This window comes from Schistocerca serialis, chromosome 9 (genome assembly GCF_023864345.2).
Source record: "Schistocerca serialis cubense isolate TAMUIC-IGC-003099 chromosome 9, iqSchSeri2.2, whole genome shotgun sequence".
Lineage (NCBI taxonomy): Eukaryota > Metazoa > Arthropoda > Insecta > Orthoptera > Acrididae > Schistocerca > Schistocerca serialis.
Window position 1 is genome coordinate 178,313,047 of NC_064646.1, and position 16,048 is coordinate 178,329,094.

Here is a 16,048-nt window from a genome sequence, read left to right on the forward strand (position 1 = left end):
CCCGTGAATTCGTGTGCTCTGTGAGGGATTACTTTGAGAAAGAAAAGGACAAAGGTGGGCCCTTAATTCCTGTTGTTCAGGTTGTGAAGAGAACTGCAGCAGCATTGAAAATAAGTGAGAACACTGGTGTAAAGATAGGGAAAGAACAGTATAGTGTAGATTGTGACGAGAGTGGCACAACAAAGCTGCACACACCAGGAAAGAAGCGACCGAGAAATAAGCAGGTGACAGCTTTGGACGATTTTCAGAAAGACGCTATTCGTCGTCATATATACAGCTATTATAAGAGAAGGGAACATCCCACTCTATGTAAATTACTGGTGTCGCTTCAGAAAGACGATATTTTTAAAGGAAGCAAATTTTCATTGCGTACAGTGTTGAAAGACATAGGCTTCAGCTATTCACTGTTTAAAGGACGCAAAATATTAATGGAAAGGACAGATGTAGTTGCATGGCGGTGCAGATTTCTGCGCAGGATCATGGGTGTGGAATTCGAAAGTATAGTGTGGTTAGATGAAACTTGGGTCAATGTCAGCCATTCTTTACGTAGAGGCTGGAATGATGGAACGCCCGAGGGGACAATGGCAGTGCCTGTTGGCAAAGGAGGGCGTATTATTGTCTTACATGCAGGAACATCGAAAGGTTTTGTGCCAAACTGCTTGAAAATGTTTCGGTCAAAAAAGACGGGAGATTACCATGAAGAAATGAACAGTGTAGTATTTCAAGAATGGTTCGAGACATCGCTTATGACGAATCTGACAAGTCCCTCAGTGATTGTTATGGACAATGCGCCTTATCATTCCGTTGTTCACGATAAGGCACCAACATTGGCAGCAAAAAAAGACGATATCATTCAGTGGTTGAAACGGCGAAAAGTAGATTTCAGAGAAGATTTAAGGAAGGCGGAACTGCTCGAAATTGTACCACAAAAGAAACCCCAATTTCCAACATATGTAATTGACGAGATTGCTAAAAAGGCACGGGCATGAAATCGTTCGGCTTCCTCCATACCACTGTCACTTCAATGCAATTGAAGGAGTGTGGGCGCAGATAAAAAATTACATTGCTGCAAACAATAAAAAATTCACGATCTCTGAAGTGGAAACTCTCCTTCCAGCAGCTATCAATAAAGTGACAAGCGAGACGTGGGCTAAAATTGTAAACAGCACTGCAAGTGCCATCAGAGAGGCGGCCAAAGCCGAAGGGGTTGTGGAAGAATGCATCGAAAATTTAATTATACATCTGGGAGAGAGCAGTGATAGTTCGAGTAGTGCTGAGGAAGACAATGTCAAATCAGATTCTGACAGTGATGTGAGTGGTGTTTTTCCATTACAGTAACTACAACGTATTCAGGAATGTAAGGAGGGAGTTTGCTATCGATCTACAACCACATCATCATATTGTGAGTACTTTCTTCAGATTATAACTCTTAATACACTGACCAATTATTCTGTTGCTTGTAGTAGAACAAATTAATAATGCTAATACTTAACAATGGAAACCAAAACTGCTAATGTTCAACAACTTGCGAAAATAATTTTCATTTCAGTTGTGAAGTTTAACAAATAACTTTATTTATTATGTTTCAGCATCTTAGATACTTGTACTAAATAGCTCATATCAGTTTTCGAGTTAATATATTTCAAGCATCAACTTTAAATAAATTCACGCGTACCAATACGACTTGTATTTTGTCTCGCTTTTATTTCTGCTGCTAGAGAATGCGTGTAGCAGACAGGGCGCCGCGTGCTGTGAGCCACGTTCGGCAACAGCGCCGTCTGCCCGGTCTCACGCACTATAATAACAGGCAACTCTTGCCTTTGAACATTCCACTGAGTACAAAAATAACAGTAAGTATATAGATACCTTTAAGTTTGTGCATATAAACCGTACTTGCATCAAAAGTAGTTGCTTTAGTTACATAAAATCGCGAAAGCTACGCGATAAACTAATTTGTATTACCTACTACATGCAATTTATATTTTGTAAGGACATAAAATACACAATGAACTAACGCTGAACGATGCACTGTTGTAATTGTGTGCAAAACAAGCAAACAAACAAACAGAAAACAAATAGAAGTCGTAGGTTCGCAGTTTCTCTCGTATACACTTATTTATCGTCTCCGGCCATCCTGATTTAGGTTTTCCGTGATTTCCCTAAATCGTTTCAGGCAAATGCCGGGATGGTTCCTTTGAAAGGGCACGGCCGATTTCCTTCCCAATCCTTCCCTAACCCGAGCTTGCGCTCCGTCTCTAATGACCTCGTTGTCGACGGGACGTTAAACACTAACCACCACCACCACTTATTTATGTTTCTTTCCGTACCAATGCTACCAATACTAGCCGTAATCCTACCATTTACTACGTTGTTTATGTAATGTACAAAATCACCGAACCGTAGTTCTGTACAGTGCGACTCTAGCACTAAAATAGTATGTAATCAACAAAAGTTCAAACATTAACACCCACGCTTTCTCCGCTGTAGTACCTACCACGCTAAGCCCGATCACTGCGTCTTACATTAGACATCATAGAAATGAAATGGCTAATCAGAAAATAACGAAAATCTGCCTGTAAATAGAAAAAGATTTTATCTTTAAACTGTGCAAAGGAGATTATTCTCCTAAGCAAGGTCTGTTTTCTGTTCAAATGGTTCAAATGACTCTGAGAACTATGGGTCTTAACAGCTGAGGTCATCAGTCCCCTAAAACTTAGAACGACTTAAACCTAACTAACCTTAGGACATCATACACATCCATGCCCGAGGAAGGATTCGAACCTTCGACCGTAGCGGTCGCGCGGTTCCAGACTGAAGCGCCTAGAACCGCTAGGCCACATCGGCCGGGCTTGTTTTCTGTGACTCCTCAAAGTTGACATGTCAAAATATGCTCAAAAAAGCGCGTTTATTTTTAAATATTACCGCATATTCGACTGCCCCTTTTCGACTGAATTATAATTCTCTCTCTCGGATGGTAAATTAACACATATACACGACGATTTTTTTCCACCATGTACAAACTCTAGGGACTGATCAATGAGAGGATACGGAGCAAATAAGGTCTAATGAACTTATGTCCGGAAATGCATGGTTTCCGTGCTGGAGACACTATTCGATCATACTGTGTTACAGAGACTGCGGTCTAATACGCGCTGTACCATGCAGCCACAGTCACAGTATGCATGGTTTCCTCCTTGACTGTGGTATTGTTCTTCATACATCAAGCCCTAGCGCCCTCTTCTGCCGTAGTATGTGATAATGTTGTTTCCGATTCACTTCTCTTGCTGTCTCACCTTGTAATGGATGTGATACAGCGTTGTACACAATGGTTCCATGTTTGAATCGAGAGATTGCCGACATGGTGTTTACTTACGGAAAGACAAATAACATCCCCTTGTTTGTGAAGCGATGTTTATGGTTCAAATGGCTCTGAGCACTATGGGACTCAACTGCTGTGGTCATAAGTCCCCTAAAACTTAGAACTACTTAAACCTAACTAACCTAAGGACATCACTCACATCCATGCCCGAGGCAGGATTCGAACCTGCGACCGTAGCGGTTGTGCGGTTCCAGACTGTAGCGCCTTTAACCGCTCGGCCACTCCGGGCGGCAAGCGATGTTTATGGTTGGTTGGTTGTGTCGAGGAAGGAGACCAGACAGCGAGGTCATCGGTCTTATCGGGTTAGGGAAGGACGGGGAAGGAAGTCGACCGTGCCCTTTGAAAGGAACCATCCCGGCATTTGCCTGGAGCGATTTAGGGAAATCACGGAAAACCTAAATCAGGATGGCCGGACGCGGGATTGAACCGTCGTCCTCCCGAATGCAATGTTTATGTTTTACGGTTGTATCGGAGACCTATCACCCCAGACAACAACCTCAACATTCAAGTTTACAACAGTATTCCGCCGTTAGTCTGTGACAGGGTCGTTTCAGCAAGCAGGAAATCATGAAGGACGTACCCGAACGTGGTTAACGCTTTGGAAGGCGACAGCATTGTCAGTACCAGGCAGCTGCCCTCCTGTACAGGGTAAGCCAGACGAACGTGTGGAACATTCTCCATGACAATTGATATTACCCTTATCACGTATAGCGTGGGCAGGGCTTACTAGCGACAGATTCTCCACAGCGGGAGTCGTTTTGCCACTGGATTCTCCACCAGACAATCACTATTCCGGGATTTGCGTCATCCATCCTATTCACAGATGAGGCCACCTTTAGGCGGAGTGGTATCTTCAACTTTCATAACAGTCATCTGTCGGTTAGCATGCAGAATCCCCATGATACGGTGACAGCATATCATCAGCATCGGTGCAGCCGGAATGTGTGGGCTGGGATAATTGGCGACCGTATTTTGAGACCTGCCTACCTTTCACGTCGCCTAACAGGCCGGAACTACCGGCGTTTCTTGCGGGTGACTTTATCTCCCCTGCTGGAAGAAGTGCCATTGATGATTCAAACGATTGTGTGGCTGCTACGTGGTGGTGCTCCAGCCCACATCTCAGTCCTGTCTTCCCTGGTCGATGGATCGGACGAGGGGTCGAGTTGCGTGGCCTGCTCGTTCGCCGGATTTCAACCCGTTCGATTTCTGGTATTGGGGTCATCTCAAAAGTATCGTGTACCATTCCAGATGTGGAGACACTGGAGCAGCGTATTCGTGCTGTCTTTGAAACTGCTCGGATGCAACCTGGCCGATGCGAACGTGTGAGATAGAACTTGCAATGGCGCGTACACTGATGTACTGAGGCACATGGAAATCATTTTCAACACATACGGTAAATGTGGCTGCTTGGTATAGTGCGTATTAGATGGCAGTCTCTGTAACAATGTATGGCTGAATAAAAGTCACCCTATGTATTGAAAACTACACTACACAGACAAACAAACAATTATCAAAAAAATGGTTCAAATGGCTCTGAGCACTATGGGACTTAACTTCTGAGGTTATCAGTGCCCTAGAACTTGGAACTACTTAAACCTAACCAACCTAAGGATATCACACACATCCATGCCCGAGGCAGGATTCGAACCTGCGACCGTAGCGGTCGCGCGGTTCCAGACAGAAGCGCCTAGAACCACTCGACCACCCCGGCCGGTAAACAATTATCATCACGTGCTATGAAACACTACTGTAAACACTGACGAAAACGCAAGAACTGTGTCTAATAAATTAGATTAACACCCAAAGATTCAAAAACTAAACTGCCGAAGCACACTCGTGAGGCTAAATAATTCGCTCCTGGTTAGGAACTTGCAAAATGTCACAAAATCTGCTTAGTTCCCGACACAAAAGAAAACGAGAGAACTGTGTCTAGTAAATATTAAATCGACAAGCAGAAATCACAAAATAAACTATCAAAATACACAGATAAAACTACATAATTCGCTCCTGGCTAGGAACTCGTAAAATGTCACAAAATCGGTTACTTCCCTGTTGCTCCTGATTAGCGGCGGACGACTGCTGATCAGTGTTAATGTTTCGCCATCTGAACTACGTTCTGTCTGCAGCAGAAAAGATGTGTACCATTGTGTACTATACAAACTAAAACAGTAATTAAAGAACGTTATGATTACCACTATAAGCTGCTGCTTCAATAAATTTTTCAGTGACTTCTTCATAAGCAATATTATGACACCAATAGTAAAATGTAATCTCACTGCTTCTCGTATAATCATGTTCTTTGACAGAAAACAATATCATGGACAAAAGGTGTCTGTGCTCCGAGTTCAGGGTTTTTTTATTTCTGGATATGATTGCAGAAAACGATCAGATTACAGTTTATTATTGACATCTTATTGCCATCTCTCATAAGTACACTGGCTTGTTTTCTATGACCCTGAAAATGTTTTCTGTCATTGAAACTTACTCTCTGAAACTTTGCAGGTTGCCATCTAAAGACATACTTTCCAAAGACCGTAGTATTTTGTACATTCGACTTCTGTTTTGATGATTTTTAGAATATAATTTGTAAGTATAAATCGGGCAACATTTTTCTGCAATTAGATACGGACTTGGTTTCCTGCCAGAAGGAAAAATTTTCAAACTTGTGGTTACCAAAAATATCGTAGTAATACTACACAAATGTAAGTGAAAGCATAGAGAGAGGTCCCACAACAACGGACAGAGTTTGACATGGTACGTTTCGACATCACGCTGATATACTGTGGTTCCCAGTTATTATTATACATCACTGGTGTCTCACAGGTTGTAAACTTTTAAAGAACGTAATAGTTACCAGAATAAGATGTATCTTCAATAAGAGCTTTCATTTATTTACTTTTTACTTCTTGGTTGTAATTACAGTATAAACAATCGTTAAGATAATCGTGGAAAATGGATAAACTTGGATTAAGAGCTCTGATAAAATATTTCACTTTAACAGGTTCTACTCTAAAAACTATGAAAGGGGTGCTATACTCTACATTCATTATTTCTACCTTCCGTTATAGGCGGTTAAAAAGTTGAATCCTAAATTACTACTCGAATGTGTATCCACTGAAGGTAGTGCATATTGAAAACGTCCAAAAGCATGTTCATCGAGGACTTGATAACTAAAAAGGTGCCATACTAAATTATCTATAAACAAATGGTCGTCTATGCCCAGGAATCACCCTTTTATCATCCTACAATGATTCAGAATTTTGGGAACTAAGAGCATATGTTGCTTTTAGAAGTAATGGAAAGTGACTAATGTAAACTATAGCCTACTTAAAAACGCGATCTTCTTCTAGATTACTATCAGGTTCTCACCATTTTAAACATATCATTTTGTCATGCATGTTTTTGCTGTAGAGCAGACGCTGTAGTCTCAACAAAAAAATTGTACTTTGCACATTCGATTGTATTATATATGTCTCTCATTAAAGTGGTCATTTTGTAAGTGTGCTTTCGCTTCGTTTGTTTGTGATTCGTACCTAAAAAGGAGTACTGAGACAGGCACGAACAAAGAAAAGTCCTTGGGATTCCAGCAGAGAAATTCAGTGAATTAAAACTTCACTTCATAATGTAGGTTGTCATTCAGCTCGACACATACGCAAATTGGCCTTGTCACTGTTATAAATGAATGTTCCAGTAGGAACATTGACATATTGTCAAATGTATGCGGTAGAAAGGAGAACTTTGATTTAGTCTGATTGACATCTGACAGCAAGGAAAATTACTAATTAGTTATGTGGTATTCTATTTTGCTTTGGCTTTGAAGCTCTCGTTGCAATAGCTGTCACCACTGCAGTTCCTGTAAATAGAAATGTTTTTATCTCTGTCACTCTTTATGAACTGCGAAAACATATTTCAAAATTTGACACAGGTAAATCACGTTTCCGTATCGACGCCTGCAGGAAATTGAAAGCGGTCATTTCTCTAGTAAAGATAGCAGAACACCTGTTTTCCACACTAGATGACTGCGGGCTAACTTTGTACAACATAAGTATACTATTTTGAATTCTTTACTGTTGGGAAAATGTATTTTCTCACAGGTTTTACATATCGTTACCTTAAAGTTTAAAAAACTAGTCTTATGAACTAAGAATGTGTTTATACTGTGTCTATGAGGGTGAGACCAGTTGACTGGAAGCTAAAAGAATGGACGCACATAATTTCTGGCAAACGTCGCTAAGGTTTGTCAATCGAGGCAGGATCCTAGAGTAAATTGAGAGTTCGAATATTTGACATAGCTAGAGGATAAGTAGCTTCTGTCAGAAAAATCATCACGTCTTTAGGACAAGCAACTCACGTGGAACACAGGACTCAGGAGAGAGCGGGGTATTACCGTGCAGCCGCTTTTTCCAGTCTCCTAGAGGGATTAACGAGCACCTCATAGTGCTGCCACACAGCGGAAGGAATATCAGCCATATCCAGAATTGTGGTCAGCTTGCAATGGCGCGAATTTGTAGTATCTCATTTGATTTCAACTGTTTTTGATCTAAAGTCAGTGGATCACAGGTATTTATATAAGTTGGTTGGTTGGTTGGTTGTTTCGGGGAAGGAGACCAGACGGCGAAGTCATCGGTCTCATCGGATTAGGGAAGGACGGGGAAGGAAGTCGGCCGTGCCCTTTGAAAGGAACCATCCCGGCATTTGCCTGGAGCGATTTAGATAAGTGAAATATAATAATAGTGACAATATGTAAAGTAGCTGTTTAATCACACCTTCCTTAAACGTGTTTTGATCACCAAACATTGTCAGTTAAACATCGTGGTTTTTATGTTAGGTTTAAAAATGTGGCCATGTCATCACGGGACAATGCCATGCAACATGCACGGTATTGCCCCAGGGTGAGCGCTACTATCCCATACGGTAATTTCGCTTTAGTGTTCGTGATGAATTACAATTTTCGAAAATGCGTGAAAACCTATTGTGCACCGCATGATGTTGCTGAAACTGGAGCCACAGAGGTTCAAATGACTCTGAGGACTATGCGACTCAACTTCTGAGGTCATCAGTCGCCTAGAACTTAGAACTAATTAAACCTAACTAACCTAAGGACATCACACACGTCCATGCCCGAGGCAGGATTCGAACCTGCGACCGTAGCGGTCACGCGGTTCCAGACTGAAGCGCCTTTAACCGCACGGCCACACCGAGCCACAGAGGGGAACTGCAAGAATGCATGGAATGGATTTTTCTACTTTAAGGTATAGTTTAAAAAGTGGAGAATGTTTTAAACTGAGTTTCGGCAGAAGGGCTACATTTTCTAAAGAACAGAAGGAAGATATAGCTAAACCCGTGAAATTGCTAGCAAAGACGTTTTATGGAATATATTTTATGGACTTGAGACGATTAGTGTATGCATACGCTGAGGTAATAGTATTTAGCATAATTTTAACAAATCATCCTAGATGGTTGGCCAGGGTTGGATCACTGAGTTTATTATTACAAATCCACCAGTCATCATTTGGAAACCTGAGGCTAAGGGTCTTAATCGGATCTTAGCTTTTAATGCAATCGAAGTTAAACCTTTTTTATCTAACCTCTCCTCTGTGATGGAAATCCAGAAATTTGATACCTCAAGGGTTTATAATTTTGATCGGACTAGGATATAAGTAGCTCAAAAGCAGGAAAAAATTTAGCACCCAACTGCGCTAAACAACATGGCTCAGCAACAACCTGAGAGTGTGGAAAGAAGATTGCAGAGTGCTGTGCAATGTCAGTGGGGCATATGTGCCTCCCACGTTTATTTTTCTGCAGCTTAGGGTGGCTTGCTCTACGGAGAGGGTCCACCAAATTCGATACATGTTAGCAAGAATGGCTGGATGACTGAGGATCTGTTTCCAAAGTGTCAAGCATTTGGTTAACTTTACCGAGGTACCCAAGAACCATATCATTCTTTTGATTTTATAAACAATCTTATAAGTAGGGTATTCACAGCTAAAATAGTTACACATACTGAAAGGAACGCTCAAGCAAATTAAAATACACTGAGATGTTGAAATGCTGGTAAAATTGATTGAGAGTCCAATTTGCCGCAGCAGATGTTTTACTGTAGTCGCTCAGAGACTGGTACAGCCGGTTTCGTTCCATGCAGGTACGCCCTCTGGTGTATTTATGCTTACAAATTTTTTAGACGAAACTTTATAAGAACCGTGCTTCTGACTGACTAAGTTTAGAATTCTTAATGCTAAATTAAAATCATGGCAAGCAGATTAATAACAAAATGTATGAGCCGCTACAATAAAGTGACTCATAAGGTCTAATGTCCCATGTTACCTAAATGGCTTAATGCATGTTCCAAGGTGCAACGAGCTGCACTACTGACAGCTACCAACGGAAGTCAAACTTAATAAAGCCAGTTGTCACTGATAATTTACATTCAGAGAACGCCAGACTCCCCTAAAAGTTTTATTAAAGTAATGGTCCAACAGGCTCTAAAATTAGAGCCAAATGAAAGAACAATTAAAACAATAATGTCGGACTCACATATGATAATACGAAACCGTCTAGTTTGTTGAACATCTGAATATCGAGATGACATCGGAGAATACACCAGTGTGTATAGCTCCCATTTGACAACACCTCTATATCTTTTGATTTTATACAGTCACACAGCTATGTCTTCCCAGAAGTCTACACTTGCAAGGGCAAGGGAATAGTCGTCGTTTGCCTACCACGCCATTTTCCCCACTAGCTACAACCTTTAGATATGACGTTTTTCAGTAACTTAAAGCTGAATTAAGTATGTGACAATTTTATGAAGTCCAACCCCCCCCCCCCCCCCCGCCAGAGAATGACATTTGCTTCACCTTCAGCAAAGCATTCCCGAGGATTGCAAGCACAGAAAAGGGTGTTTCCAGCTTCATTAAAACAAGAAATTTTCCTCTAGATCCTTCAATATTTAGTAACGACGCCTTCGTGCTTTTGTATATAGAAGAAGAGACAACTTCACGCCTAGCAGTTGTTGAGACCCTCTCAAACTGAAGAAACGCACCAGAAAACAGCATTCCTCAATTTTCACTTTGACTCCTAACAAAGATATTTTTAAAAAGAGCTGCACAGATTAAAGAAATCTGTAGGAAAATCAAAGTTAAAAGCCGAAGAAAACAGTAAGTTCAGAAGATTTTCACCTAAGATAAGGTGTCAGCTACCCAACATTAAAAAATGTGGACGGAATATATCTGTTGAGTCTCCATCAGATGATGATTTACAGCTACCCCTGTCCAAACTCTGCGGTGACAATGGGATGGTCGACACCGACGTAAGCATTTCGGCGGAACTCCTGTCAAAAGAGAAAGAGGGACATTTGCTATTTGCTGACATCGATTCCGTTTGTCTATTCTGCGGAGAGTTTGGAAAAAACAGAGGACTGGTTTATATGTATGTTTTGTAGTGGATGGGTGCATTCCAAGTGAGTGAATGTGACACTGCTCGAAAATGTGTTTGTGACTGTTACTGTTTACATTAAGCCCTAAATGTCAACTGAGGAAATTTGAGTCCATTTAGTTCATGGTTTAATTTTCCTAGTAAAATAATTTTTACTTTTTTGGTCTCTGTCTGGTGTTTAACGAGTGATTACATTTTTCAGTTTTCTGTATTTTTCATGTTATAAATAAATTCTGAAGGTGTAATTTGTTCAGTTCTTTTATTTTTACCAAGTTGTTGTCATTTTATCTGTTACGTTGTATTACTCCTGTTAGTCCACAGTATTACCCCAGCTCTTGGAACAGTACTGAGCGCAGTAATATTTCTGTAAAATAACCGTAGAAATGTAAACAGATTTAGTATTCCAGGTGTCAAACCAAACACTTGTCGAGAAGTGACTGCTTGACTAAATAAGGTGATTCACTATTTGATGTGAGTTCGGGGAATAAAAAAATTAACAGATATTATCCCGCTCTCCTCAACTTACACCATCTTGCAGATAGCAGAGGCAGATGAAAAGATAACGTCTTTCTCAATTTTCGAAAAGAAAAAGAACTATACCCCACTGGTAGTTGTTAACCAAGATAAGGTTATACAGTGTATCTTCGCAAATATGGACTGTCTCATGGAATTTTTGACTAATAGAACCCAGTACGTCATATTCGAAGGGGAATGTATAAGGGACAGTCAAATGAAAATTAGATACATGGAAAAGTGTAAGTACACTATTTATCATTTCAAAAGTAATCGCTATGACTGTCAACACAATTTATCCCAATGTACGGCAAGACGGCCGACGTCATCATTTAACCGTGATTGTACCCGGTCGTGCACCTCTTCGTCTTAAGCAAATCGGTGGCACACATGTCTTTTTTCGGGGCTCCAAAAATAGGGAAATGGCACTGGGAGAAATTGGGACTCCATGGAGAATGTGCAAGGGTTTCCCAGCGAATCTTCTGCAACACAGTCGAAACGACGTTCACATATGGACAGATGCACATGCACTCTTCATATTTTTGGAGCCTTGAAGAAAGACATTTGGTTTGCTTTGGCTAAACAGGTGAACACATGGATCAATCGTGGTTTCGTAGCCAACCACAAACATTTCTCCATGAACGCATTCAGAGTCTTGTCTCACAGTGGATAAAGTTTATCAACAGCTATGGTGATTACGTAGGAAAAAAGAAAACATTTTTGCATGCTTTTATTCCATCTGTCTCGTCTTCATTTGACTGACCCTTAAACAACAGAAATGGCAGAAACAACAAGTGTACTCCAAGAATGTTCAATAGGAACTGTTATGTTCTCAGTATACGATTTATCAGATGGCGTCAGCAGTACCATCAAACTTGTAGTTGTGACATAAAATCACGCAGGAGAAAGCGACCATTTTGCAAATCAATAGGAGTATTGCACAATTGCTGTATAGGTCACTAAATAAGAAGCCACCAACTGATAAACCAATGACTATTTGATGCGTTTCAGGTAAAACCCATCAGATCGTCTGCAAATTAGAAATACATAGCAAATAATACTATACAAAGAATAAACAAGAAAATGAAACTACAAGTATTGTCAAAATTAAAGAGCTGAAATACACACCATGAACATCTTGGTGATCAGATGTATAAAGACAGTATGTAACAAACAAAGCTGTCATGGCAGACGAACTGACTAGCTACAATGTAATAATTAGGAATACAATTTAAGCCACTGGAGGACGGTGATGAATACAAAAGTAGCACCATGTAGCTAAAAAGCAGATTTTTTCTTTTTCATAATAAACGTAATATACAAAGTTAAACATTTACAAAAGCTTAAAAAGTGTGAATAATAATTGTAACAAACAAAGCTGTCATGGCAGACTAACTGACTAGCTACAATGTAATAATTAGGAAGACAATTTAAGCCGCTGGAGGACGGTGATGAATACAAAAGTAGCACCACGTAGCTAAAAAGCAGATTTTTCCCTTTTCATATAAAATGTAATACAAAAAGTTAAACATTTACAAAAACTTAAAAAGTGTGAATAATAATATGAATGAAGAATATAACTCCAATTTACTGGGCAATAGAAATCTTGTTTACTTCAGGCTTCTTCCTTCATGAATAATTCGTGCCACAAATTTCCATATCGAGCTTCCACCGTCGCATCTGTAGACAACTTATTTGTCGTCAGTGCAATGTGTGAAGTTGGCATCATCTCAACATCATTCCCGCTTCAAGCGTTACCCTTTTTTTGTTTTGTTTTGCCCATTACGGCAAATACACTCCTGGAAATTGAAATAAGAACACCGTGAATTCATTGTCCCAGGAAGGGGAAACTTTATTGACACATTCCTGGGGTCAGATACATCACATGATCACACTGACAGAACCACAGGCACATAGACACAGGCAACAGAGCATGCACAATGTCGGCACTAGTACAGTGTATATCCACCTTTCGCAGCAATGCAGGCTGCTATTCTCCCATGGAGACGATCGTAGAGATGCTGGATGTAGTCCTGTGGAACGGCTTGCCATGCCATTTCCACCTGGCGCCTCAGTTGGACCAGCGTTCGTGCTGGACGTGTAGACCGCGTGAGACGACGCTTCATCCAGTCCCAAACATGCTCAAGGGGGACAGATCCGGAGATCTTGCTGGCCAGGGTAGATGACTTACACCTTCTAGAGCACGTTGGGTGGCACGGGATACATGCGGACGTGCATTGTCCTGTTGGAACAGCAAGCTCCCTTGGCGGTCTAGGAATGGTAGAACGATGGGTTCGATGACGGTTTGGATGTACCGTGCACTATTCAGTGTCCCCTCGACGATCACCAGTGTTGTACGGCCAGTGTAAGAGATCGCTCCCCACACCATGATGCCGGGTGTTGGCCCTGTGTGCCTCGGTCGTATGCAGTCCTGATTGTGGCGCTCACCTGCACGGCGCCAAACACGCATACGACCATCATTGGCACCAAGGCAGAAGCGACTCTCATCGCTGAAGACGACACGTCTCCATTCGTCCCTCCATTCACGCCTGTCGCGACACCACTGGAGGCGGGCTGCACGATGTTGGGGCGTGAGCGGAAGACGGCCTAACGGTGTGCGGGACCGTAGCCCAGCTTCATGGAGACGGTTGCGAATGGTCCTCGCCGATACCCCAGGAGCAACAGTGTTCCTAATTTGCTGGGAAGTGGCGGTGCGGTCCCCTACGGCACTGCGTAGGATCCTACGGTCTAGGCGAGCATCCGTGTGTCGCTACGGTCCGGTCCCAGGTCGACGGGCACGTGCACCTTCCGCCGACCACTGGCGACAACATCGATGTACTGTGGAGACCTCACGCCCCACGTGTTGAGCAATTCGGCGGTACGTCCACCCGGCCTCCCGCATGCCCACTATACGCCCTCGCTCAAAGTCCGTCAACTGCACATACGGTTCACGTCCACGCTGTCGCGGCATGCTACCAGTGTTAAAGACTGCGATGGAGCTCCGTATGCCACGGCAAACTGGCTGACACTGACGGCGGCGGTGCACAAATGCTGCGCAGCTAGCGCCATTCGACGGCCAACACCGCGGTTCCTGGTGTGTCCGCTGTGCCGTACGTGTGATCATTGCTTGTACAGCCCTCTCGCAGTGTCCGGAGCAAGTATGGTGGGTCTGACACACCGGTGTCAATGTGTTCTTTTTTCCATTTCCAGGAGTGTAGAAACAGGAGGTAGGACTGCTAATGAAAAAAACATTATTATTATTATTTGTTATTTTAGTTTTACGTTCTGTGACTCATTTATATGTTTAATCTGAATGATGTGGAACGAGCCATTTTACAATCATACTGTATGCACATAGTAAATATGGATATATGCAGAGCATTTACAAGGTTTTTTTATATAACGCAAATGTGAGAACTTAAGGGGTCGCGTATTGTCAACGCCTGAAGAGGTTCAGAATTGTCACTTAAGGTTAGATTTAAAGTGGCGGTGGCACTTAGGGTTTTTGTTTAATTTTTTTATTACTGAATTTTCGTGTTGTGGGGTGTAGTCTTTTATGGCACTCGCTCACTTACTTGAATGAAATTGTATTGAAATACCTAGAGGAAATAAATTCAAGTTTTCTTGGGTACACTTTACGTGTATTTATTTAGTATCTGGTGTATATATATATATATATATATATATATATATCACGGGAAAGGAAAGGGTGACTTCCAGATATCTTAATACCGCGTTGCAGGACACAAGTATACGCTGGTATTTGTAAGTTTGCCTAATCAAAAGTTCATCGATTGAGTGGAACCCCGATAAACCTATAGAGGGTGGATATTCTCAAAAGTTAAAACGATTTCATTGATGCAAAGAGTGTCTAAGTAAATGCAAGTAGAATTGGAAGTTGTCGTAATTTATGGAAAGGCCACCGATTACACCAAGGACAAAGATTAGTAAATCTGTGAAGTACGTGGCGTTGTATTCTTTACATAGCAAGCAACGCTGGTCTAAGTGGAAAGAGATTTAGTGGTAGCACAAACTATTTCAATTCTTATCGATATTGGTGGAAGCGTCTTAATACAAACTGGTCATAGCACGGCGGTATATGGAATAGGAATTTTGTAAGTAATTAAAAATTTACGAGTCTTTTCCAGAGATAGTGTACTGCGTTGTGAGAATTTTGTTGTGTGGGAGAACAATTGCAAGCTACTTGGGGCATTTATCTCGACATAATATAAACAGGTACTGTATTTAAAGAGGTTAGATGCTTGGATTCGACCAGTAGCTTAGATAACGGGAGTTGTTATCTAAATCGGCCTATCTCGTTATTACTGCTTGATATTGGTGATCGTTGTTATTAGAATGTTTGGCTGTGTCTATTCGTAGTGCAATCGTGACATTGTTCGATCTCGACGTTGTGTAAAATAAGGGTGCCGTGTTTCATTATTCAATACTCGAGCCGGCTGCATAGTCAGTGGTTGAGGCTGCCGCAGTAGTAATTATACTAAGGGTGATCTGTCTTCAGTTTGTTCCATGAGAGTGTGATTACGGTACGAGCTAGACTTCGAGTAGTCGCCAGGCACTCCACTACGACTGGAATCTTCTAAAATCAGATAGCGATCCGCAGTCATAACACCGACTGTAAAAGTAAAACCTGTACCTAATTAAAGCTGTAGTGGTCGATTCGTTCGCCCAAGTATTTTGCGCGGCAGGAAGCCATACATTAAC